Source organism: Schistocerca americana, chromosome 8 (assembly GCF_021461395.2).
Source record: "Schistocerca americana isolate TAMUIC-IGC-003095 chromosome 8, iqSchAmer2.1, whole genome shotgun sequence".
Taxonomy (NCBI): domain Eukaryota; kingdom Metazoa; phylum Arthropoda; class Insecta; order Orthoptera; family Acrididae; genus Schistocerca; species Schistocerca americana.
Window position 1 is genome coordinate 51,285,087 of NC_060126.1, and position 24,725 is coordinate 51,309,811.

The following is a 24,725-nucleotide window of genomic DNA, read 5'->3' on the forward strand; positions in this document are numbered from 1 at the left end:
AATTCTACAACGTACATTGTTAAACTAATTTATTGCCCGTAGTAACCCAAAAGCTTGATTCTCTTGTGAAGCGCTAGTTTAATAATAAACATTAACAGTGATACGAAGATGGTAATCACTTACCGAAACCACCATTCACATTTACACCAAATGTGTATTGAATTCGTAGCTTAGTTGTCCACATACAAAGCAACATACACGGCAAAGTGTGAAGTGCTGATATTAATGAAACATTCACGGAGAAGAGAAACCTCTGACACAAATTATGTACGGCATTCGGAATGTTCAGTATCCAGGTATGCTATGTATAAAGGAATTCATGCATGTAAGGTGCTAATGGTAGCAATAAAATCAATAATGAAATGTATTCGCAGTTGTGAATGTGGACAACGATCAGCTGTATAATGGAATGACGAAAACGACAATTTGTGGCGGACCGGGACTTCAACCCATATTTCCCGCTTGTCGCGGGTCGCCCTGTCATTAAGCCATCCGAACATGCTTCATGGCAGGACCCAAACTTCCATATGTTGTCAACCGAATGTCTACAGCCTGTATTCGTACATCCATTGTGTATATTCCTCCATAGGGAAGGAATTGTAATCAAAAGTCGCTTGCCTGATGTCGGCGAATAAATACGATACTGCAGTGACTGTGTTATTCAGAAGTACCGCACAGTGTTTCTTCGGAACAACGTAGGTACTGCAGTATCAAAATTGGTAACATTAATGACAATGCCGGCTAACATTATTTGAGGAATGACAAGGGCTCGGGAAAGATTCAGTAACTACTGAAATGTGGGAAATTGGAGATGCTGGGACAATCAGGGAGCTACATCGTGTCTTTCAAATAACTGGCAAACAGAAGCTACACCAGAAGATTGGAAAACAGCCAGTCCACAAGAAGGATATAAACTGATCCCAACAACCGCAGCGGACTATCCCTCCTTCCAGTGTCTTAAAAAAATTCTTTCAAAAAAGCACTGCAAAACAAGCTGGAAAGCCAGCTGGTTCACCATTTTGGAGAGTACCAAGGAGAGTCTAGAAAAGAACGATCCTGTGTGGAACAAATTTAAAATCAGAAATTTATAATCAGGTATAGAAGACCCAAAAGCATTAATTTAATATTTTCAGACTTCAAAGAAGCAGAGGGATTGATTGACAGGGAACGATTATTAAGCAGCTTAAAAGAGCTAGGGGCTGATGACAAATCAGTAGCCATCACAGACGACACACAGACAAACACGAAATGAAAAATTAAATTTTTAGGTGGAACCTGCAAGCCTTTTGAGATAAAAACTGGCGTAAGACAAGGCGATGGATTGTTCCCACAGCTGTTCAGTTGTGTACTAGAAAAGGTAGTCACGAAATTTAGGAAAAGAACAGAACAAGAAGGAATTTAAAAAACAATTATAATTGGAAGAAAAGAGGATAACTTGCTGTAAGAGATAACTTCCGAAGCAGGACTACATGAAAAACCAGAGTACAGTCTATGACAGGTGCGAAGGAGGCACCGAAATGCATAGGAACGATTATGGAAAAATAAAGAAAAGGCTACAAAAATGACATATCTATGTGAAACTATGCAACCAAACAATGCAACAAAGAAGCGTACTTAACAAGGGGAAGGAAAATGGAAGTGGTTTTTCAATCAACAAAAAACCTGCGTAAAAAGACATCTGATTCCATAAACGCGAAATTTCAGTACTACGACACTGTCATTAGACCAGAATGTCATTGTGCTTCAGAAAGCCTTTCGTTAAATACAGCCAAAGAATTAGGTGAAATAGAAAAGAAGAAAAGGAAAACAATCAAAAAATCTTGGGCCCAAAATGTGAGAATGATAAACGGTAATTAACAAGTACTAAAGAAGTTTATGAAAAAATAGAATGAATATTATTATACCTAATGACTACCGGAAGAGTTCTATTCTCTGGACATGTGAAAAGGCTAAATGATAAAAGAATACCGTGACGAAAAGAAGTTTTTTGAGAGAAATCCAGAGACATCAATAATGTGGATCAAATAATTTAAAGCGGAGGTGAATGAAAATGGAAATAACGGAGGAAGACATATTATGAAACGTCCCCTTAGAAAAATTATACATGACTGTGCTTAAACTGACGCACAGTACTTTTAGCGCAACGCAATCTGACTTCCAATAATCCCTACAAAAGAATGGCCCTGACTAACATTAACCTATACCTTTCACAAATCACTTACCTCACAAAAATCTTCGTTACTCGAACTACTGCAATACAGCGAGCGCCACTACTGCCAGCTAAATAAGAGATTCTCACTACTGAAGGCACTAACTACTGGTGAGCATAGTTAGCAAATGAAAGATTTTGATAGAGAACAATGTATTTACCTTAATAGTATTCAAAAGTCATAATATATATATATCAGTCCATGATATCCAATATCACAAATTTACTCTTTCTGATGGGCACACGTCCAGATCGTCCGCTCTCAAAGCTCCGCCATCTCTCTCCCCACATCCACCACTGCTGGCGGCTCACCTCCAACTGCGCAACGCTACACACTGTTCACATTCGACTGCCCAACACTACAATAGCGAATATTACAACAATGCCAACCAGCCACAGACTGCACACAGCACAGTCAGTAATTTTCATACAGAGCGCTACGTGGCGTTACCAATAAGACATCCTAAACAGCCTACTTACAATATGAGAAAGAGAAAAGTTCATAAGAAAAGGAAAATCTTTCAAGGGCCTCCACGAGAAAACAAGGAACAAGTTAGTGGCTATGTGGACAGAAGAAAGAGGCGAAAAACACAGGGAATGAATGAAAAACTACTGGAAAAAGACGTAAGACTCTTAACGTGGATCTTAGTAGGGAAAAAAAAGTACGTAAGTTTCCATGCGTAAACAGGGCTTTCTGAAAGCGATACAAGACCATGTCATTGCAGCGAGGAACTACCGGAAGTACGTGCAGAAGGAGCAAGGAATGATGACAGCTAGAGGAAGTGTGGGGGATCGGGAGTAAACCCTATGAAACAATACATCGCGATGTGAAACCTTGGCACGCACAAATTACGTGAAGGGGCACAATGAGGTCAGCTAAGAGTCTGTCGTGTGTCGGGTCAGCAGAATCAGTTAGTAGAAGACTCTCCTCTATACTACGGAAACGATCCTCTGACTGTGGCAGAAACTGGAAAAGTCATAATTTACTGGAGCTGGAACATAATAACCGATAAAAAAAATCTATTGGAATCGACGTGATATAAAAATGGTGATTAAAACTAACCAAGTCATCTCCCTCATAGACATAAGCTGTAGCAATGTGCAAAACACATGCAGTGGGAAACTGGATAAATACAGGAATCAGAGAGATGAGGCTAAAGCCGTTTGAGAACAGAAGTCTGTACGCATCGCCCCAGTGGTAACACCGGACACCGGCGTTTTCGCACAAAATGCTGTGAAGAGGCTACAGGATCTAAAAATGCACGCTTCATCCTGTTATCAATTTCAGAATTGTTCGTGTGGTTCCTCGAGAACATTTTCGGCAAAAGCGCTTAGTGGGACTGGTAACCGCCATTACTTGCAGGAAGAAGAGAAGAGTAGGGTTTAACAGTTGCTCAACAACGACGTCATTAAATGCGGAGCAAAAGCTCGGACTGAAGAAAGGTGAGGCAGGAAATTGGCCGCGTCTCTCTTAAAGGAAGCATCCTCACATTTCCCATAAGCGAAGTAGAGAAACAGTGGGAAGACAGAATCTGGATGGATGGATCCCCCGGTTTCCGTGGATACACACTATCTTAACCACAGCCCTTCGTCACTGGCTGTATGATTGAGAAAGAATCCATGGCGGTAATATTAAACGCACTGATAGATGGATGATTAACAAATGGGGAAGCTACAATCAAAAAGCATTTCTTTGCGTGTAAATACATTTTGCACAGCTATTGTTCTGCTTTTGCTCGCCGTAGGAGTCATTAAAGAAGTTGGTCACTGATCTGTACTTTGGTCGGTTGCAGGTGTCATCCTGATTGAGTACAATGCTCTTTAGGTTCTTCCTTACCATATCGTACCATTTATCGGACTCTGTCTGTTCTACAGTACATTACTAACTCACTCCATTAGTTGTTCTGCATGCATCCTGAACAGGTGTCTGTCGCTACTGACTCCATTGTCCAATCGTTATCCCTGTTTGCCCCTTCTCTTTCTCACAGCGTACACTGTGTAACCACACATAATTTTCCGGAGGATCTCGTAGCTGGCCAGAATTTGAGTGTTGCACGTTCGATACGTCTTTCAGCCGGAAGCCGCCACTAACTTTCCTCCACCTCGACGTCATCTAGACACGAACAGGGGCGCACGCTCCACCTGGAGACCACTGCGACCCTCGTACCTCGAACAGACGCCAGATGGCAGAAGAGATAGAGCAAATGAGTTTTCTGTGTGCCCCCGGCGGTTCGGGGACGGGTTTTTCGAGGGGTGAGGGTAGGAGTTTAGCCGTGCCCGGATGTCAACAAGAGTCAGCGAGAAGGTAATTCGGAATTGCCGAGTGGCTGGCGGCAGTTATCGTCCTCCTGTACAAGTTGTCGGGGACGGATATTGATGCCCTCGCGTGTCGGCGCGCCCTGTGACGAACGGCCGGCGGCCACGGCAGCGGCAGCGGCAGCGGCAGCGGCAGCGGCAGCGACCCGTCCGCAGGCAATTTGTCGGCGCCCGCCAACGACCTGACAACTCGCGGACCCCTGCCCCCCGGCAAGAGGAGCCGCGCGTGGGAGACGCCGCATCTGGCCGGCGCTCCACTCCACTCGGCACGCCACACAGCCACGGGCTCGCTACCTGTCGGTACCTGCGCTGCTCGCTGCCGCTTCTGCCTATTTAGCACCGTATGAGCCGAGCCATTGCATGTGTGAATATGACCATCTGCTCTCCAAGTACGGAATACGAGGTTGTTCCTGAAGTTCTAACAAGAGCTTTGTAAAGGAGTATATTGCTCTTTAACGTACGAAACATTAAAAATCTTCAAATTATTCCTTCCGCATCTGTCCACCGCTGCCACTGCTTAGCGCAGTCCGCACAGTCTTCCGTCGGGGACATCCTAGCGTCGTTGAAGTCGCTTTTACCCCCTCCAACGACAGTGATTCAGATCGTGCTCGAAAATCCACATCTCGTCGCATATCACTACCAGGTCCACAAAACCAGGATACTTTCGCGGCGCTCTAACTCGCGTTATTTCAGCATACGAGTGGTAAGCCCGCTAAATCCGCTGGGCAGAACAGCTGATTATGATTGTGGAAAGGACCAAATAAGGTGACTGTCAGTTTCACTTCAAAATTGTAATTTATTGTAACCTTTAAACCAAAACGGCACATAGTCGAACCTTTACAACTAAGAGTTTCAAAATCCAGTTCTTTCACGGCTGAAGGCCTCCAAACAAGAAACCTTAAAAAGCAACAAGATAAATTTCAAGTGAATGAAGACATGCAGTTAAAATTGCAAATAATATATATCACAGCTAGGCCGAAAGCCTCAAGCCAAAAGTGGATAGAACAAACATATACAAGATGCAATATGAATGGCTGAAGGCCACAATTAAATATCAAATTTTTAAAATACATTAACATAATCTTTTAAGGCAGAAGGCCGCAATGTTTTCGCTTAAGGGGAAATTTTGAGAATAATGCTTTAAGCGGCTGAAGGCCCACAGTAGATTTTCCAAAAATTCAAAAATACCTTATGTACCGCCAGACACCACACTTGCTAGGTGGTAGCCTTTAAATCGGCCGCGGTCCGGTAGTATACGTCGGACCCGCGTGTCGCCACTATCAGTGATTGCAGACCGAGCGCCGCCACACGGCAGGTCTAGAGAGACTTCCTAGCACTCGCCCCAGTTGGACAGCCGACTTTGCTAGCGATGGTTCACTGACAAAATACGCTCTCATTTTCCGAGACGATAGTTAGCATAGCCTTCAGCTACGTCATTTGCTACGACCTAGCAAGGCGCCATTATCATTTGCTATTTATCTTGTGATGCATGTACCGTCAGACCGATGTTCACCAATTATGGATTAAAGTTAAGTATTCCAGAAGCTACGTATCTTTTTTGCTAGTCTCAAGACCTTGTCCTGTTCCAGACCTCACGCCAGCCTGCGTGAGCTTAAACGCGTTCCTTTCGGCTTCCTGTCATAGTGGATTGGCTGTCTTGCCAGTCCACAACACCTTAACCTTTAGGTTTTCAATGGCCGAACGCACACTAAATGAAAAAGCAACGCAACGACAATAACTAAATTTAAGAATAAGGTTTTAAGGGGCTGAAGGCCCACAACTGATTTACATAAACTGATTTACATAAAACACTATATTTTTTTTCTTTTAAAGCATTGGTATTATGGATTACCAACATACACATAAAAAGGACAGTATAGACAACAGCAGTCAGACGCCTCCAAGGGGAGGGGCGGAGAGGGGGGGGGGGGGCGGCCCTCGAAATATTAACGTTCTCTTAGGTGAGACAGTTGGTCGGTCCAACTACACTTCATCCGTTGGTAACCCAAACAAGGGACAGTCACGGACCGACCGACCAAACAACTTGCTAGCGACCATTCGGTACATGAAAACTCAAAGACCAAACTGTTACGGACGTGATTATCCACAATGAAATATGTATTAAGCTGTCAAAACTACACACCGTGTTGGACAGTGACAACAGGTGAGGAAAGGACACTGCCACGTTAGTGGCCAGTGCAGGTAACCAGTACACTAGCGGCCACAAGGCAGAAAATTCCGCTCGTGCACTTGAATTGTAGTGAACCAATATAGGTAATTCCACCGCACGGCGGCTCGATTTCACCACTACAAACACTCTGCGTTGCTCACAGGAAAAGCTCCCCAACAGCGAACCACCGAAACAAACCATACACCATGAACGGACGTGACTTGGGTACTTAACACACCACTCAACTTTGACGTCCTGAGTCGGTGAGCCACGAAGCTCGTAGCGCTCGGACAGCTCCACACTCGCTCTGACACTGCGCAGGGACAGCCAGCGGACCCAGCCGACTGCACCCCACGGAGATATCCTCCCTGGCCTGCACCAACCGACCGACTACCCTCAGAAACTGATGTCAACGACATAGGTCTATAATTGTGTGGATCTGTCTTACAGCTTTTCTTTAAAACTGGAATGACATGCGCTTTTTTCCAGTCGTTAGGTACCTTTCGTTGCTCAAGCGTTCTACGATAAATTACTGCTAGAATGTGAGCAAGTTCTTTCGCACAATCTTTATAGAATCTTATAGGTATACCATCTGGCCCTGACGCCTTTCCACTACTAAACGATTGTAGCTGCTTTACAATTCCGCCATCGGTTATCTCAGTATCTGCCATTTTGGCGTTCGTACGACGATTGAACGGAGGAACAGCGTTACGATCTTCCGCGGTGAAACAGCTTCGGAAGACCGAATTCAGTATTTCGGCGTTCTCTCTGTTATCTTCCGTTGCGGTGTCGGTGTGGTTGCTGAGAGAATGAATATATGATTTTGATCCACTTACTGATTTTACATACGAACAAAATCTCTTTCGGTTTCTACTCAGGTCGGTCGACAACGTCTTACTTTCAAAATAATTGAGCGCTTCTCTCTGTGCTCTCCTTTGCTCATTTTTGTTTCGTTCAGCTTTTGTTTGTCATCTAGGTTTTTACTTCTCTTGAATCTGAGATGAAGTGCTCTTTGTTTACGTAGCGCTTTTCTAACACAGCTATTAAACCATGGTGGATCTCTCTCGTCCCTTAAAACCGTACTCGGAACATACTTGTCTAGGGCATATTGCACAATTTTGTCCATTTGTCCTCCACGTCTTCGTCCTCATCGCCGCATATTTGATGCTGACTGCTAACATATTCTGAAATTTGTACGTATCCTGTCACCCTTGCTCAGCATATATTCCGGCCGCTGTGGCCGAGCGATTCTAGGCACTTCAGTCTGCAGCCGCGCTGCTGCTGCGGTCGCAGGTACGAATACCGCCTCGGGCATGGATATGTGTGATGTTAGTTAGGTTTACGTAGTTCTAAGTCTAGGGGACTGATGGCCTCATATGTTAAGTCCCATAGTGCTTAGAGCCATTTGAACCATATGAGCAAATTATATCTTCCTACCTTTCTTAACATTCCTTGTAGGACCCGTCGTCATGGATGCTGTCACAGCCTTATGATCACTGTTACCTTCCTCTACGTTAACTGATCCGATAGGTTCAGGTCTGTTTGTTGCCAGGAGCTGTAAGACGTTACCCTCACGAGTTGCTTCTCTTCTTCAACGGCTAGCCCCTTCGTGGACTACATTTTCCTCTTCTTCTCTCAGAACCTCTTCATTCTTTCCTTCTTCTTTCCCGCTCTTCTTGCGAGATCTTCAGTGTCCGTTTCTCCTGTCGGCTCCACTGGTGACACTCTAATCTTTTCCTGTATTCTTCTCTGTCATTGATCTCCGGCATATTGGTCGGTGTATATTTGTTCCTCCAGCTTTCCTTTCCTTCGATCTCGATCCCCAATTCCAACCAGTCCTTCCGAAGTTCAGCAACCCACTTGGTTCCTGTCTTTACCCTTGTCCTCCCTGTTGTTTCCCACACTCTCTTCGTCATTCTGTCCATAGTCATCCTAACTACATACCCAGCAAACCTTGCCCTTTTGAGTCTGCTTTCCCCGGATATTGTTCTCATGTTCAGGTACAATTCTTCCCTAGGTCTTCGCATCCACCTCTTTTGGGACCTAGTATTTTTCTCAGTATTTTTCTCTCTTCTTTCTCTAGTTGTTCTGACCGATTTCTTCCTATTGTCATCGTCTCAGCATATAAAACAGCATTCCTCACCGTTGCCTTGAAGCTGCTTATCTTTGCCTCTGTGGATATATTCTTTTTATTGTACATCTCTCTCGCCATGCAGAAGGATGACCTCATCTTCTTTATCCTCTCTGTTATTCCCTCCTTGCTCCTGTTCCTTCTTGTTATAAATTCTCCCAGGTATTTAAATTTGTCCACCATTTGCACAGTGTCTTCCGGTGTTTCCCAGTCTGCAGTGGTATTTAATGTCTTTGTCTTGTTATAGGCGATCCTCAGTCCCACCTTTCTGTCTACCTTACTTGAGTTGTGTCTTTACGTCTTTCTCACTTACTATTGCTATGTCGTCTGCAAAGGCTAGGCAGTCGACTTGAGCCCTGTTGTCCTTTTTGTTCCCCACATGGGTCTTGGATATTCCCATTTCCTCGTTTATTGCTCTCCACTGCCTGATCACTTTGTCCAGTGCTATACTGAACTACAATGGTGACAATCCATCTCCCTGTTTAACCCCAGTCTTGATCTCAAATTCTTCTGACAGTGCTCCTCTGAATCTCACCCTTGCCTTTGTGTCTGTCAGAATTTCTTTTATGAGTTCATATGTAGTTCCATCAAGTCCTCTGTTCTTCAGGATCTTAACAAGAGTCTGTCTGTCGATGGAGTCATTTGGTTTTGTAAAGTCCATGAAGGTTATTACTGTATTTTTTTTAAGACCCTATGTTCTGTCAGTTGCTTCAGAACATAGGGTCTTAAAAATCTGCTCAAGGTAATTTTCGGACAAGACATCTAGAACAATGTCACACGAATCCCTGTCTGTGGCACCAGTTTTGATGGCATAACAGCCGGCCGCGGTGGTCTCGCGGTTCTAGGCGCGCAGTCCGGAACCGTGCGACTGCTACGGTCGCAGGTTCGAATCCTGCCTCGGGCATGGATGTGTGTGATGTCCTTAGGTCAGTTAGGTTTAAGTAGTTCTAAGTTCTAGGGGACTGATGACCACAGCAGTTGAGTCCCATAGTGCTCAGAGCCATTTGAACCATTTGAACCATTTGATGGCATAACACTCCCAATCTTTACCTGGCGAGTTGACATCAGTCGCTATTAGAACGCCATAAAAAGCTAAACTCCCGAACAGGCCATGAAGGCCCAACAGTACCGATCGGCCGCTGTGTCAACTCGTAGGCGTCACTGGACGCGGATATGGAGGGGCATGTGGTCAGCACACCGTTCTCCAGGCCATATGGCAATTTCCGAGGCCGGAGCCGCTACTTCTCAGTCAAGTAGCCCCTCAGTTTGCCTCGCAAGGGCTGAGTGCAGCCCGCTTGCTAACAGCGCCCCGCACACCGGATGGTCACCCGTCCAAGTGCTAGCCCAGCCCGACAGCGCTCAACTTCGGCGATCCGACGGGAACCGGTGTTGCCACTGCGGCAAGGCCGTTGGCATTACGACGGCATGATCACGAAAATTATTATTAATATTCTTCAAGTTCTGTCTGAAGCGCTCTACAACCACAGATCCTGACACAGATAGTCTATAAAAGCATTCGATCTGTTGGACTGGCAGAAGAGCCAACACCGTGTTACTAATGGAGGCCGAAATGCACGCGTTTTAGCTCACGCAGGCTGGCGTGAGGAGGGAAGAACTATACTGACGTGAGGTCTGGAACATAACAAGGAATGAGAATTCATAAAGTGGACGTAATTAGTTTGATACTTTAATCCATTAATGATGAACGTCGCTCTTGACGGCATATGATTCACAGTATTATCTGTTCATAATACATTCTTGAATAGGGTGCCTTGCTAGGTCGTAGCAAATGACGTAGCTGAAGGCTATGCTAAACTGTCGTCTCTGCAAATGAGAACGTATGTAGACAGTGAACCATCGCTAGCAAAGTCGGCTGTACAACTGGGGCGAGTGCTAGGGAGTCTCTCCAGACCACACCTGCCGTGTAGCGGCGCTCGGTCTGCAATCACTGATAGTGACGACACGCGGGTCCGACGTATACTAACGGACCGCGGCCGATTTAAAGGCTACCACCTAGCAAGTGTGCCGGCCGGGGTGGCCGAGCGGTTCTAGGCGCTACAGTCTGGAACCGTGGGACCGTTACGGTCGCAGGTTCGAATTCTGCCTCGGGCATGGATGTGTGTGATGTCTTTAGGTTAGTTAGGTTTAAGTAGTTCTAAGTTCTAGGGGACTGATGACCTCAGAAGTTAAGTCCCATAGTGCTCAGAGCCATTTGAACCAACCTAGCAAGTGTGGTGTCCGGCGGTGACACCACACGATCACCATTTTTGACCGTTCTTTGATACTCAATTTCACCCATATTAATTCACATTCGTAATCTGTGATAAACTCGCTATATTTCATCAAATCTTTTACTGCAATAAACACGCCGCCACCATTGGCGACTAACCTATCCTTACTATAAACATTCCATTCTGAACTAAGAATTTCGTTGTCACTGACGTCTGGATTCAACCAGCTCTCTGCTCTCAATACTATCTGTTATTATAACGTTCAGTAAGCGATACTAATTGTGGGACCTTTCCTTGGATGCTCCCGCAAAATGATATTTATCTTTAATAAGTTTCGGCCGGCCGGTGTGGCCGTGCGGTTCTAGGAACTTCAGTCTGGATCCGCATGACCGTTACGGTCGCAGGTTCGAATCCTGCCTTGGGCATGGATGTGTGTGATGTCCTTAGGTTAGTTAGGTTTAAGTAGTTCTAAGTTCTAGGGGACTGATGACCACATATGTTAAGTCCCATAGTGCTCAGAGCCATTTGAACCATTTTTTAAATAAGTTTCCTTTAATTTACGTCTATGGTCACAATCTTTTTGTTTAACAGATTACCGGTTTCGGTTTTCATCATCAGATCTGTTTCATAAAAACGAAGTCCTAATGTACTGCATGAAACAGATCTGATGATGGTTATTAAAGACCGAAACCGGTAATCTGTTAAACAAAAATATTGTGACCATAGACGTAAATTAAAGGAAACGTATTACATATACGGGTCACTGTGTTTTTCGCGACGATGTCGCAACTTGTGATATTAGTCTTTTCTATCTCTGATCTGCAAGGATTCAAAAATGGTTCAAATGGCTCTGAGCACTATGCGACATAACTTCTGAGGTCATCAGTCGCCTAGAACTTAGAACTAATTAAACCTAACTAACCTAAGGACATCACACACATCCTAGCGGTCGCTAGGTTCCAGACTGTAGCGCCTAGAACCGCACGGCCACTCCGGCCGGCATCTGCAAGGACCAAGATTCTCTGAGGTCACTGTGACGATTTAACAGGCAAATCGTCTTTGGTCCCAAGGGAGGGATTCTCCTATCTAAAAAAGTCCCATATGCACGACACACGTACTCCGCTATCCTAGCAACCGCTTCCTGGGTGTAGTTCACGGCTGACCTATTAAGGGAAACCCTACAATTCTGCACCCGATAGCGGAGATGGGGAAATTAGTATCCGATACCGTCGCAGAGACGTCTTAGCCTCTCGTTTAGACCTTCCAGACCAGAGAACCGCAATCAACCCTGGGCACGATGCAACAAATAGCTTAGCATGCACCCCGAGTAGGTTGCTATTTGCCTTCACGAAATCAGCCAACTGCCGAAAGGAGCCGAGAGTGGCCTCAGAACACAAGCGACAGGTGTCAGTCGTGTTGACACGTGCCACTACATGCAGCCGGTTCCACCCAGTGCGCTCGATAGCTGCCGGCAGGGCCTCCTCCACATCACGGATGAGACCGCCCGGCAAACATACCGAATGCACACTGGAATTCTTTCCCGCTTTGCCTGCTATCTCTCCGAGGGGCTCCATCACCCGCCTAACATTGGAGCTCCCAATGACAAGCATATCCACCCTCAGTACTTGTCCAAACTGGGCAGGAAAATCGACTGCTGGCCCAACAGGTGAGGCATCCCATGCTGGCTCAGAGTTACCATCAACACTGTGGAGCACCTCTCACCCGTTGCTAAGACGTAGGGTACCAACCGCACGGCCTGCTCCCTCTCTCGCCTTCCGCCCAGTGACACGCGAACCCACCTGCCATCCACTCTAGAGTGAGGACGGACCGGTCAGATGATGCCTGTCAGAAGCCGCAGCGGCGTCCGGCTCACCAGGGGACTCCAGTGGTACCAATGGTGTCGCAGCTCTCGCCACTGGCGCCCCAACGTCACCGTAACTTTGAGCACTAACTATAAGTTTGTCGACGGTAGCCAACGTAGCTTCCAGCTGTTTACGGACAGCAGCCAACTCTCCTCGTGTCTGCTCGCAACAAACACAGTCCCTAGCCATTTCGTACTGTGTATAAGGTCTGTGATGGCGCTACTGAGTTTGAAGTGTACACAAAATATACCAAAGGAGAATAAAGTAACACTAAGAGTTGCCGTGCAGATTTCTCACTGTACTCTGGGACCGCAAGCTATTAAACAGAACTAAATTTCTTTACTGAAGTTGATGTGTTTACAGATACCTGTTACTAGAAATCCTGTTTACCAACAAATTACTGCACGAGATAGATATTCAAACGAGATCGCACTGATCTAATCTTTATGGTGTCTACAAGAACAAAATTAAAACTTAGTGGCCTGACGGAGTTTCTGGCGACGGGAATATTTACACTAGGAAGCCGCTCTACACAAGGGTGTTCACAAGACTTAACGCAAAAACAAAAACTACGATTATTTTGTACCCACTAGTCTACACAGTAAAATACACACATATAGTTCACTGCTTTGCAGAAACTCGCGAAAAAAAGACAAAGACTAAATTAATTTACTGTTTATCAGACAAGTGCTGCTGTCGCCGCGCGTCCTCTCGGCTCGGCGACTGCCGCTACACTCTGGCGTGACAAGAACAATGATCTATCCTAGGCGACATTTTTGTATTGATCCACGGTCTAGGGTCTATCATCCCTTGCGCACTGCGATACTGACTGGCTATGTCGTTGTGTGAACACGGGAACACCCAGTGGTCATCTGCTGTGGAGCGCAGTGTTCCACAGTGGTCGCTGAATGGTGTGATCCGAAACGCTTGTGTCTGCAACACCATTGTACTCTGTCTTCAGTCTGTCACTTCGTTTCCTACCCTGAATTAGGAGAAAGGGATATCCGAGTCCTTTGATCAGACGTCGACGTCCAGCAACTTGTCGCCTACTCGTGGTTTTACTGTCCTTCAGCGACTTTCCATGAATGACCACGACTTTAGCACACGTACAGCCAACTTGCTTCGCCGTTTCCAAGACGCTGGTTGCCACGCGTGATAATCTGCCCTCTGTAAAAGTAACTTACGTCAGTGGATTTCCCTGTTTGCGGCCCGTATCGTCGCTAGAGGCATTCCCCATTGTTCCTCTGCTCCACTTATAGGCGTTCCTTATGGCGCCACGTGCCTGCAGCACGAGCAGACGGCATTCGAACTCACGGTGGGCAGTTGTCATAACGTTCTGCCTCATTACTGGATATGAATATACATATTTCGTAGTTTAAGTGGTACGTGTTCTCTCAAATAACATTGCTAGACGATTCCCCGGGAACACAAATTAGCAGATTTTTTTTCGGAATGCCTGTCTATTACGACACAAATATGTGGTTAGCGTACACTGCCTGACAAAAGAGAATTGAGCGCCAAGAAGGGGAGGTGAAAACGACGTGGAACTTTCCTGATTGAGATATTATATGATGCCATTTCAGTAATTAGAAACTCTAATCAAATTTACAAAGAACTTGGCCGTCTGAACCCACTTATCGGTATCTGCATCTACATCCATATTCTGCAAGCCACCTGACGGTGTGTGGCGGAGGGTACCTTGAGTTCCTCTATCGGTTCTCCCTTCTGTTCCAGTCTCGTATTTTTCGTGGAAAGAAAGATTGTAGGTATGCCTCCGTGTGGGCTGTAATCTCTCTGATTTTATTCTTATGGTCTCTTCGCGAGATATACGTAGGAGGGAGCAATATACTGCTTGACTCCTCGGTGAAGGTATGTTCTCGAAACTTGAACAAAACCCCGTACCGAGCTACTGAGCATCTCTCTAGTAGAATCTTCCACTGGAGTTTATCTATCATCTCTGTAGCGCTTACGCGATTACTAAATGATCCTGTAATGAAGCGCGCTGATCTCCGTTGGATCTTCTCTATCACATCTGTCAAACATACACTCCTGGAAATTGAAATAAGAACACCGTGAATTCATTGTCCCAGGAAGGGGAAACTTTATTGACACATTCCTGGGGTCAGATACATCACATGATCACACTGACAGAACCACAGGCACATAGACACAGGCAACAGAGCATGCACAATTTCGGCACTAGTACAGTGTATATCCACCTTTCGCAGCAATGCAGGCTGCTATTCTCCCATGGAGACGATCGTAGAGATGCTGGATGTAGTCCTGTGGAACGGCTTGCCATGCCATTTCCACCTGGCGCCTCAGTTGGACCAGCGTTCGTGCTGGACGTGCAGACCGCGTGAGACGACGCTTCATCCAGTCCCAAACATGCTCAATGGGGGACAGATCCGGAGATCTTGCTGGCCAGGGTAGTTGACTTACACCTTCTAGAGCACGTTGGGTGGCACGGGATACATGCGGACGTGCATTGTCCTGTTGGAACAGCAAGTTCCCTTGCCGGTCTAGGAATGGTAGAACGATGGGTTCGATGACGGTTTGGATGTACCGTGAACTATTCAGTGTCCCCTCGACGATCACCAGTGGTGTACGGCCAGTGTAGGAGATCGCTCCCCACACCATGATGCCGGGTGTTGGCCCTGTGTGCCTCGGTCGTATGCAGTCCTGATTGTGGCGCTCACCTGCACGGCGCCAAACACGCATACGACCATCATTGGCACCAAGGCAGAAGCGACTCTCATCGCTGAAGACGACACGTCTCCATTCGTCCCTCCATTCACGCCTGTCGCGACACCACTGGAGGCGGGCTGCACGATGTTGGGGCGTGAGCGGAAGACTGCCTAACGGTGCGCGGGACCGTAGCCCAGCTTCATGGAGACGGTTGCGAATGGTCCTCGCCGATACCCCAGGAGCAACAGTGTCCCTAATTTGCTGGGAAGTGGCGGTGCGGTCCCCTACGGCACTGCGTAGGATCCTACGGTCTTGGCGTGCATCCGTGCGTCGCTGCGGTCCGGTCCCAGGTCGACGGGCACGTGCACCTTCCGCCGACCACTGGCGACAACATCGATGTACTGTGGAGACCTCACGCCCCACGTGTTGAGCAATTCGGCGGTACGTCCACCCGGCCTCCCGCATGCCCACTATACGCCCTCGCTCAAAGTCCGTCAACTGCACATACGGTTCACGTCCACGCTGTCGCGGCATGCTACCAGTGTTAAAGACTGCGATGGAGCTCCGTATGCCACGGCAAACTGGCTGACACTGACGGCGGCGGTGCACAAATGCTGCGCAGCTAGCGCCATTCGACGGCCAACACCGCGGTTCCTGGTGTGTCCGCTGTGCCGTGCGTGTGATCATTGCTTGTACAGCCCTCTCACAGTGTCCGGAGCAAGTATGGTGGGTCTGACACACCGGTGTCAATGTGTTCTTTTTTCCATTTCCAGGAGTGTATATGGAACGGATCCTACACCGGCGAGCAGTATTCAAGCAGTGGGCGAACAAGTATACTGTAACCTACTTCCTTTGTTTTCGGACTGCATTTCCTTAGGTTTCTTCCAATGAATCTCAGTCTGGCATCTGCTGTACCTACGATTGATTTTATCTGGTCATTCCATTTTAAATTACTCCTAATGTCTACTCCCAGATAATTTATGGGATTAACTGCTTCCAGTTGCTGACCTGCTATATCGTAGCTAAATGATAAATGATCTTTCTTTCCATGTACTCGCAGCACATTACACTTGTCTACATTGAGATCCAATTGCCGTTCTCTGCACCATGCGTCCATTCGTTGCAGATCCTCCTGCATTTCAGTAAAATTTTCCATTGTTACAACCTCTCGATGTACTACAGCATCATCCGCAAAAAGCCTCAGCGAACTTCCGATGTTATCCACAAGGTCATTTATATTGTGAACAGCAACGGTCCCACGACTCTCCCCTGAGGCACACCTGAAATCACTCTTACTTCGGAAGACTTCTCTCCATTGAGAATGACATGCTGTGTTCTGTTATCTAGGAACTCTTCAATCCAATCACACAATTGGTCTGATAACCCAAATGCTCTTACTTTGTTCATCAAACGACTGTGGGGAACTGTATCAAACGCCTTGCGGAAGTCAAGAAACACAGCATCAGCCTGGGAACCCGTGTCTATTGCCCTCTGAGTCTCGTGGACGAATAGCGCGAGCTGAGTTTCACACTATCGTCTTTTTCGAAACCCGTGCTGATTCCTACGGAGTAGATTTCTAGTCTCCAGAAAAGTCATTATACTCGAACATAATACGTGTTCCAAAATTCTACAACTGATCGACGTCAGAGATATAGGTCTACAGTTCTGCATATCTGTTCGAAGTCCCTTCTTGAAAACGGAGATGAGTTGTGCCCTTTTCCAATCTTTTCGAACGCTACGCTCTTCTAGAGAACTACGGTGCACCGCTGCAAGAAGGGGGGCAAGTTCCTTTGCGTACTGTGTGTAAAATCGAACTGGTATCCCATCAGGTCCAGCGGCCTTTCCTCTTTTGAGCGATTTTAATTGTTTTTCTATTCCTCTGTCATCTATTTCGATATCTACCATTTTGTCATCTGTGCGACAATCTACAGAAGGAACTACAGTGCAGTCTTCCTCTGCAAAACAGCTTTGGAAAAAGACATTTAGTAATTGGGCCTTTAGTCTGTCAGCCTCTGTTTCAGTACCATTTTGGTCACAGAGCGTCTGGACATTTTGTTTTGATGCCCCTACCGCTTTGACATAAGTCCAAAATTTCTTTAAAAAAATGGCTCTGAGCACTATGGTACTTAACATCTATGGTCATCAGTCCCCTAGAACTTAGAACTACTTAAACCTAACTAACCTAAGGACATCACACAACACCCAGTCGTCACGAGGCAGAGAAAATCCCTGACCCCGCCGGGAATCGAACCCGGGAACTCGGGCGCGGGAAGCGAGAACGCAAAATTTCTTAGGATTTTATGCCAAGTCAGTACATAGAACTTTACTTTCGAATTCATTGAACGCGTCTCGCATAGCCCTCCTCACACTACATTTCGCTTCGCGTAATTTTTGTTTGTCTGCAAGGCTTTGGCTATGTTTATGTTTGCTGTGAAGTTCCCTTTGCTTCCGTAGCAGTTTTCTAACTCGGTTGTTGTCCCACTTGGGCCCCTCTGGCCTCGATTTTTGCACTGATTCGGTTGGGAGGGGTGTGATAAGGTCCTCTCCTGAGGCCAACTGATTCGCGATGTTTTTTAGTGGCCCTTGACATCCTGGATAGTGGCGAAGGGACATCGTTAACGTCCGAACTGCTGCCGCACGTGTACTATTGGGGACAGATCAGGGAATCTTGCTGGCAATTGGAGTACTACAACATCGCGTAGAGGGTTCATCGAGACATGTGCCGAGCACTGTCCTGTTGAAAATGGCACGACAGTACTGCTGCGTCAGGGTGAACACTTGAGGACATACAGGGTGGTCCACTGATAGTGACCGAACCAAATGTCTCACGAAATAAGCATCAAACTAAAAAACTACAAAGAACGAAACTCGTCTAGATTGAAGGGAGAAACCAGATGGCCCTATGGTTGGCCCCCTAGATGGCACTGCCATAGGTCAAACGGATATCAACTGCATTTTTTTTAAATTGGAACCCTCATTTTTATTACATAGTCGTGTAGTACTTAAAGAAGTATGAATGTTTTAGTTGGACCACTTTTTTCGCTTTGTGATAGAAGGCGCTGTAATAGTCACAATCGTATAAGTACGTGGTATCACATAACATTCCGCCAGTGCGGACGGTATTTGCTTCGTGATACATTACCCGTGTTAAAATGAACCGTTTAGCAATTGCGGAAAAGGTCGATACCGTGTTGATGTGTGGCTATTGTCATCAAAATGCCCGACGGGCGTGTGCTATGTATGCTGCACGATATCCTGGACGACATCATCCAAGTGTCCGGACAGTTCGCCGGATAGTTACGTTATTTAAGGAAACAGGAAGTGTTCAGCCAAATGTGAAACGTCAACCACGACCTGCAACAAATGATGATGTCCAAGTAGGTGTTTTAGCTGCTGTCGCGGCTAATCCGCACATCAGTAACAGACAAACTGCTCGAGAATCGGGAATCTCAAAAACGTCGGTGTTGAGAATGCTACATTAACATCGATTGCACCTGTACCATATTTCTATGCACCAGGAATTGCATGGCGACGACTTTGAACGTCGTGTACAGTTCTGCCACTGGGCACAAGAGAAATTACGGGACGATGACAGATTTTTTGCACGCGTTCTATTTAGCGACGAAGCGTCATTCACCAACAGCGGTAACGTAAACCGGCATAATATGCACTATTGGGCAATGGAAAATCCACGATGACTGCGACAAGTGGAACATCAGCGACCTTGGCGGGTTGACGTATGGTGCGGCATTATGGGAGGAAGGATAATTGGCCCCCATTTTATCAATGGCAATCTAAATGGTGCAATGCATGCTGATTTCCTACGTAATGTTCTAACGATCTTATACTGTATTGTATGTCAACCGGGGATCTAGAAACGACGGAGAGGCTCCGTCCCCGCCGCAGCCGCAGTGGTCCACAACCCCACGACGACTACCGTAGTCCACCTCAACCCTTCGCAGCCCCACACCGAACCCAGGGTTATTGTGCGGTTCGGTCCCCGGTGGACCCCCCAGGGAACGTCTCACACCAGACGAGTGTAATCCCTATGTTTGCGTCGTAGAGTAACGGTGGTGTACGCGTACGTGGAGAACTTGTTTGCGCAGCAATCGCCGACACAGTGTAACTGAGACGGAATAAGGGGAACCAGCCCGCATTCGCCGAGGACGACGAAAACTGCCTAAAAACCATCCGCAGACTGGCCGGTTCACCGGACCTCGACATAAATCCGCTGGGCAGATTCGTGCCGGGGACCAGGCGCTCTTTCCCGCCCGGAAAGCCGTGCGTTAGACCACACGGCCAACCGGGCAGGCTTCTACCATGTTACTACATGATGTTTCACTGCATGACAGACTGGCGATGTACTTCCAACATGATGGATGTCCGGCACATAGCTCGCGTGCGGTTGAAGCGGTATTGAATAGCATATTTCGTGACAGGTGGATTGGTCGTCGAAGCACCATACCGTGACCTACACGTTCACCGTATCTGACGTCCCCGGATTTCTCTCTGTGGGGAAAGTTGAAGGATATTTGCTGTCGTGATCCACCGACAACGCCTGACAACATGCGTCAGCGCATTGCCAATGCATGTGCAAACATTACGGAAGGCGAACTACTCGCTGTTGAGACGAATGTCGTTACACGTATTGCCAAATGCATTGAGGTTGACGGACATCGTTTTGAGCAATTATTGCATTAATGTGGTATTTACAGGTAATCACGATGTAACAGCATGCGTTCTAAGTAAATATAATTTCACAAAGATACATCTATCACATTGGAACAACCTAAATAAAATATTCAAACGCACCTACGTTCTGTATTTTAATTTAAAAACCTGTTACCAAGTTTTCGTCTAAAATTGCGAGCCATATGTTTGTTACTATTACAGCGCCATCTATCACAAAGCGAAAAAAGTGGTCGAATTAAGACAGTCATATTTCTTTAACTACTACACGAATATTTAATAAAAATAGGGGTTCCTACTTAAAAAAACGCAGTTGATATCTGTTTGACCTATGGCTGCGCCATCTAGCGGGTCAACCGTAGCGCCATCTGGTTTCCCCCTTCGAGCTAGACAAGTTTCGTTCTTTGTAGTTTTTTGTTTTATGCATATTTCGTGAGATATTTGGCCCGGTAATGATCAATGGACCACCCTATAGAGTGCCGTCAGAGTTCCCTCAGCCACTACGTGCCGTGATCATATACCCGACGGCTTCGCACACCATGACGCAAAGAGTAACACCGCTGAGTCTCTCGGAAGAATGAGGGCTCTCCTCAGATCGATACCACACTCGCCAACGATAACCATACAGGCAGAGCAGAACCACGATTCATCGTTGACTACAGTGTCACGCCATTCATTAGTAGTCCATGCTCTCCGGTCACAGCACCATTCCGGAAGCCGCCGTTTGTCTTGTGGTACGAATGGCAACCTACATCTAGGGCGGAAATTCCGCAGTTCGGCCCCTGCTAGTCTCCAGCTAATGGTGTGGGATGACACAGAACGTTGCAGAGAGACCATCATTTTTTATCGGATAGCAGGCGCATGTTCAAATGGTTCAAATGGCTCTGAGCACTATGGGACTCAACTGCTGTGGTCATCAGTCCCCTAGAACTTAGAACTACTTAAACCTAACTAACCTAAGGACATCACACACATCCATGCCCGAGGCAGGATTCGAACCTGCGACCGCAGCAGTTGCACGGTTCCGGACTGCGCGCCTAGAACCGCGAGACCACCGCGGCCGGCCAGGCGCATGTCTGAAAGGGTTACGATGTGGTACGTGCACAGTACAGAAATCCTTACTTGTGGTGCTAACACGTGGTCTGCTGCAACATTGACGACTAGTATGCAGTCCGACGTCAGCCCGCTGTTTCATCCGAATGCCCCACAATTCTAAATATTGCACGATTCGACAAGTCGAGCAAATAGAGACCCACAAGGTGGCCCCTTTCAGACGGTGTCAGGTGCTGATAACGCTGCCTCAGAAGTGGACGTGGCGTGTCGGTGTACTTCACAGTGGTCACTACACATCTGACGTTGTCCATACCTCTTATAACCCTACCTCGCCTGCCAAGAACACGGACAACCCTAATGCAGTGTGGCGACTGTTCTACCTGTGACAGAGAACTGCAGTTTTGATCAATCACCTACCCGCCAATGTTGCGCTGGTGTACGAAGTTTTAGGTTTACACCCGACAATATCTTGTGGGTGTTGATAATTCTTCCGGGTTATATGACCGTGGTCCATGGAATTCTTCAATTCCTAACGTTTCGTCCAATACTACGTTGGACATCTTCAGATGTATGGCTGGTCCTGCTGAGTCCTGCCAAACGGTTCATTTTAACACGGGTAATGTATCACGAAGCAAATACCGTCCGCACTGGTGGAATGTTATGTGATACCACGCCCTACTTATACGATTGTGACTATTACAGCGCCTTCTATCACAAGATGTCCAACGTAGTATTGGACGAAACGTTAGGAATTGAAGAATTCCGTAGACCACGGCCATATAACTCGGAATTATCAACAAAAGTACCATCCGGTTGTGAAAGCCTTCATTGAATATCTTGTGGGTGCCCACTTTTTTGGTCAGGCACTTCTTGTATTCTGTTAGGATCATTTTTCTGCTGTTTCCCTTCTTTTCCCTGCTACAGCAGGCCATGGAACTTGTATGAAAAGAAATGTATTGGTCAGCAAAATTTAGATAGTTTACTTATGAGAAACTGAAATAATACAAAATTAATTTTACGCCTCAGACCGGATTTCATATGAAAAAAAATTGCATGTGCTTCAGAACTACATCATTGGGTTCACTGAGGATGACTGTGACACTTGCCAGTATCAGTATATTTCTCCGTGCTACGTCGCTTTATAAACTACGTTTTGGCCCAGACCGGGTTTAACGTGCGTATTTTAGGTGTACGAATAGGGTAACTTTGAACCTCTGTAAGTTTTCAAGGTTATTCGAGATCGGGATAGCAAAATTTTCAGCCATTTGCAGTGCATAGCCTTCTTCCAATCCTCGATTGCATTTTGGTCCGCTGGCGACGGAAAAAAATAAAGCAAAAAAGACCTTTTTTGGGGGATATTCCAAGGTAACAACCATGAACTAACGGCGCCTCCATAAATTCCATCAAGCCACAGTAGACCACACAGGGGCGAATTGTGTAATATTCATACTTTTTAACTCCGTACTGTAGGATAGGGACATTAACACGGTCCTTCTGTTGGGTATACAAATGGCCCCTTGCCAAGCTCTGTCCGAAAACTTGACCTTATCTTTTTATCGCCAAAAGAATCCGAGGTATGGGCATCGGAAAATCCTGTTTTTATGCGCTGCGTTTTGGACATATTACGTAGGTATGCTGCCGTAGGCCTATGCATACCGATTTATTGGCTTCCGAAATGCATTTGACACATCAACATTTATTAACAATAATGAGGTTATAAACGATAACAATTGAAATTTGCGACTGTACTGAGAATTTATTGGTATGTTCGACGCAGTATATTATCTTTGTATGGAGAGTCATCGACAGATGCAGAAGAAATTTCAAGCGTGCCCCCTTGCAGTTCATGTTGTACATTAACCACTTTGTGACGACAGTAATAGTAAGCTCGTACCTTTTGCATAAACCACTGGAAAAAGTCTAACTCCTTTTACCCTGGTTCTCTTTGCAGTAAACCCTTCGTACTCAGCATCTCCCTCTCGCTGTCACTGTCTGTATGTGTCTCTCTCCCACTGTCCCCTTTTTCTGCCATTCATTTACAGTATATCCACAGCCATTGCCTCCTTCTGTCTTTCCTTTCCACTACCACTGTCGGCAGCTCAAAAATTCTGGTGGCCCAATATATCTTTCCCTTATATCCACATGTTTAAGATTTCAGTCCAAAATGCGCCCACCCCTATACCTATCTACTATACCACTCATCTACTTTTTTTCCATTTCCACTGTCTCCGCGTTCTCTTGCTACCACTGTTTCTCTCTCCAACCAACTCTCTCTCTCCCTCCCTCTCTGTCTCTCTCTCTCTCTCTCTCTCTCTCTCTCTTTTTATTATTATTACTGGCACTGTCTCTCACTGACCATCAGCATCTTCTCTCTCTCTTTGGATCCTGCTGCCATTGTCTTTATCCATCTCTCTCTCTTTCACTTCCACTTTTGTCACTGTCTCTCTTTCTCTCCTATAAGCACTGTCTCCTCTCTCTCTTTCTTTCCCACTTTCTCATAGGCACTGTATCCTCTCTCTCTTTCTCTGCCATTGACACTGTCTCCTCTCTCTTCCACAATCACTGTCTCTCTGCTACTCTCTTTCAAGACAATAAAGCGGAAATACGTTTGCACGCCTAATTTTTTACTGAGAAATGTGGAATGAAGACTGAGGCAGCTAGTTCCCAACTTTTCTGTCGGAGTGTTTCAAAGAGGGACATATTCGCCTCTTTTCTGCTCGGACAGGAGCATTTTTCCGCTGCTTATATAAAACAAATTCTATAGGTCAGTAAAGTTTCAACAGTTTATTTATATACATCGACACATTCACGTACTTTGACTCAATAAACAAGAAATACGTACATATAACATTAGGGTAACACAAAATCGTTTGCTTTACATTTTTTCCGATTCGCCGATCGCAGTTCGTCGAATATGCACAGCTTACGAGTAGTATTATAAAAGAATAAAATTGTTGTTAGAAATATTTTACTGAATTTGCAGTTTTTCAAGTTTTATGTAATGTTTGGCAGTAATTTTAAGTCCTTTTGAGGGATTTTAAGACCCGGTTAGGCGAAATTTTGTCACAGCAGTACCACTTCGAGTATATTTCCATAGGCGTGAAGTGACCGTTGTAAAGAAATAGCGGCTCAAAGTTTTATTGATCGAAAAATTCTGTCTCAAAACATAGTTTTCTGATCTCAGAACACTTGCCATGTTCCTAGAATCATTGCCACGTTTTCACTATCGACTATTAAAAGTACATTTACGCCTCAGATGGGATATTATGTACAGGAGTACGGTAACCTTGAATCTCTGAATCTCGTAACTGATATTGATATACAAAACATTCCCCGAGAATATAATATTAAGAACATACTGTAAAAATTTGGTGAT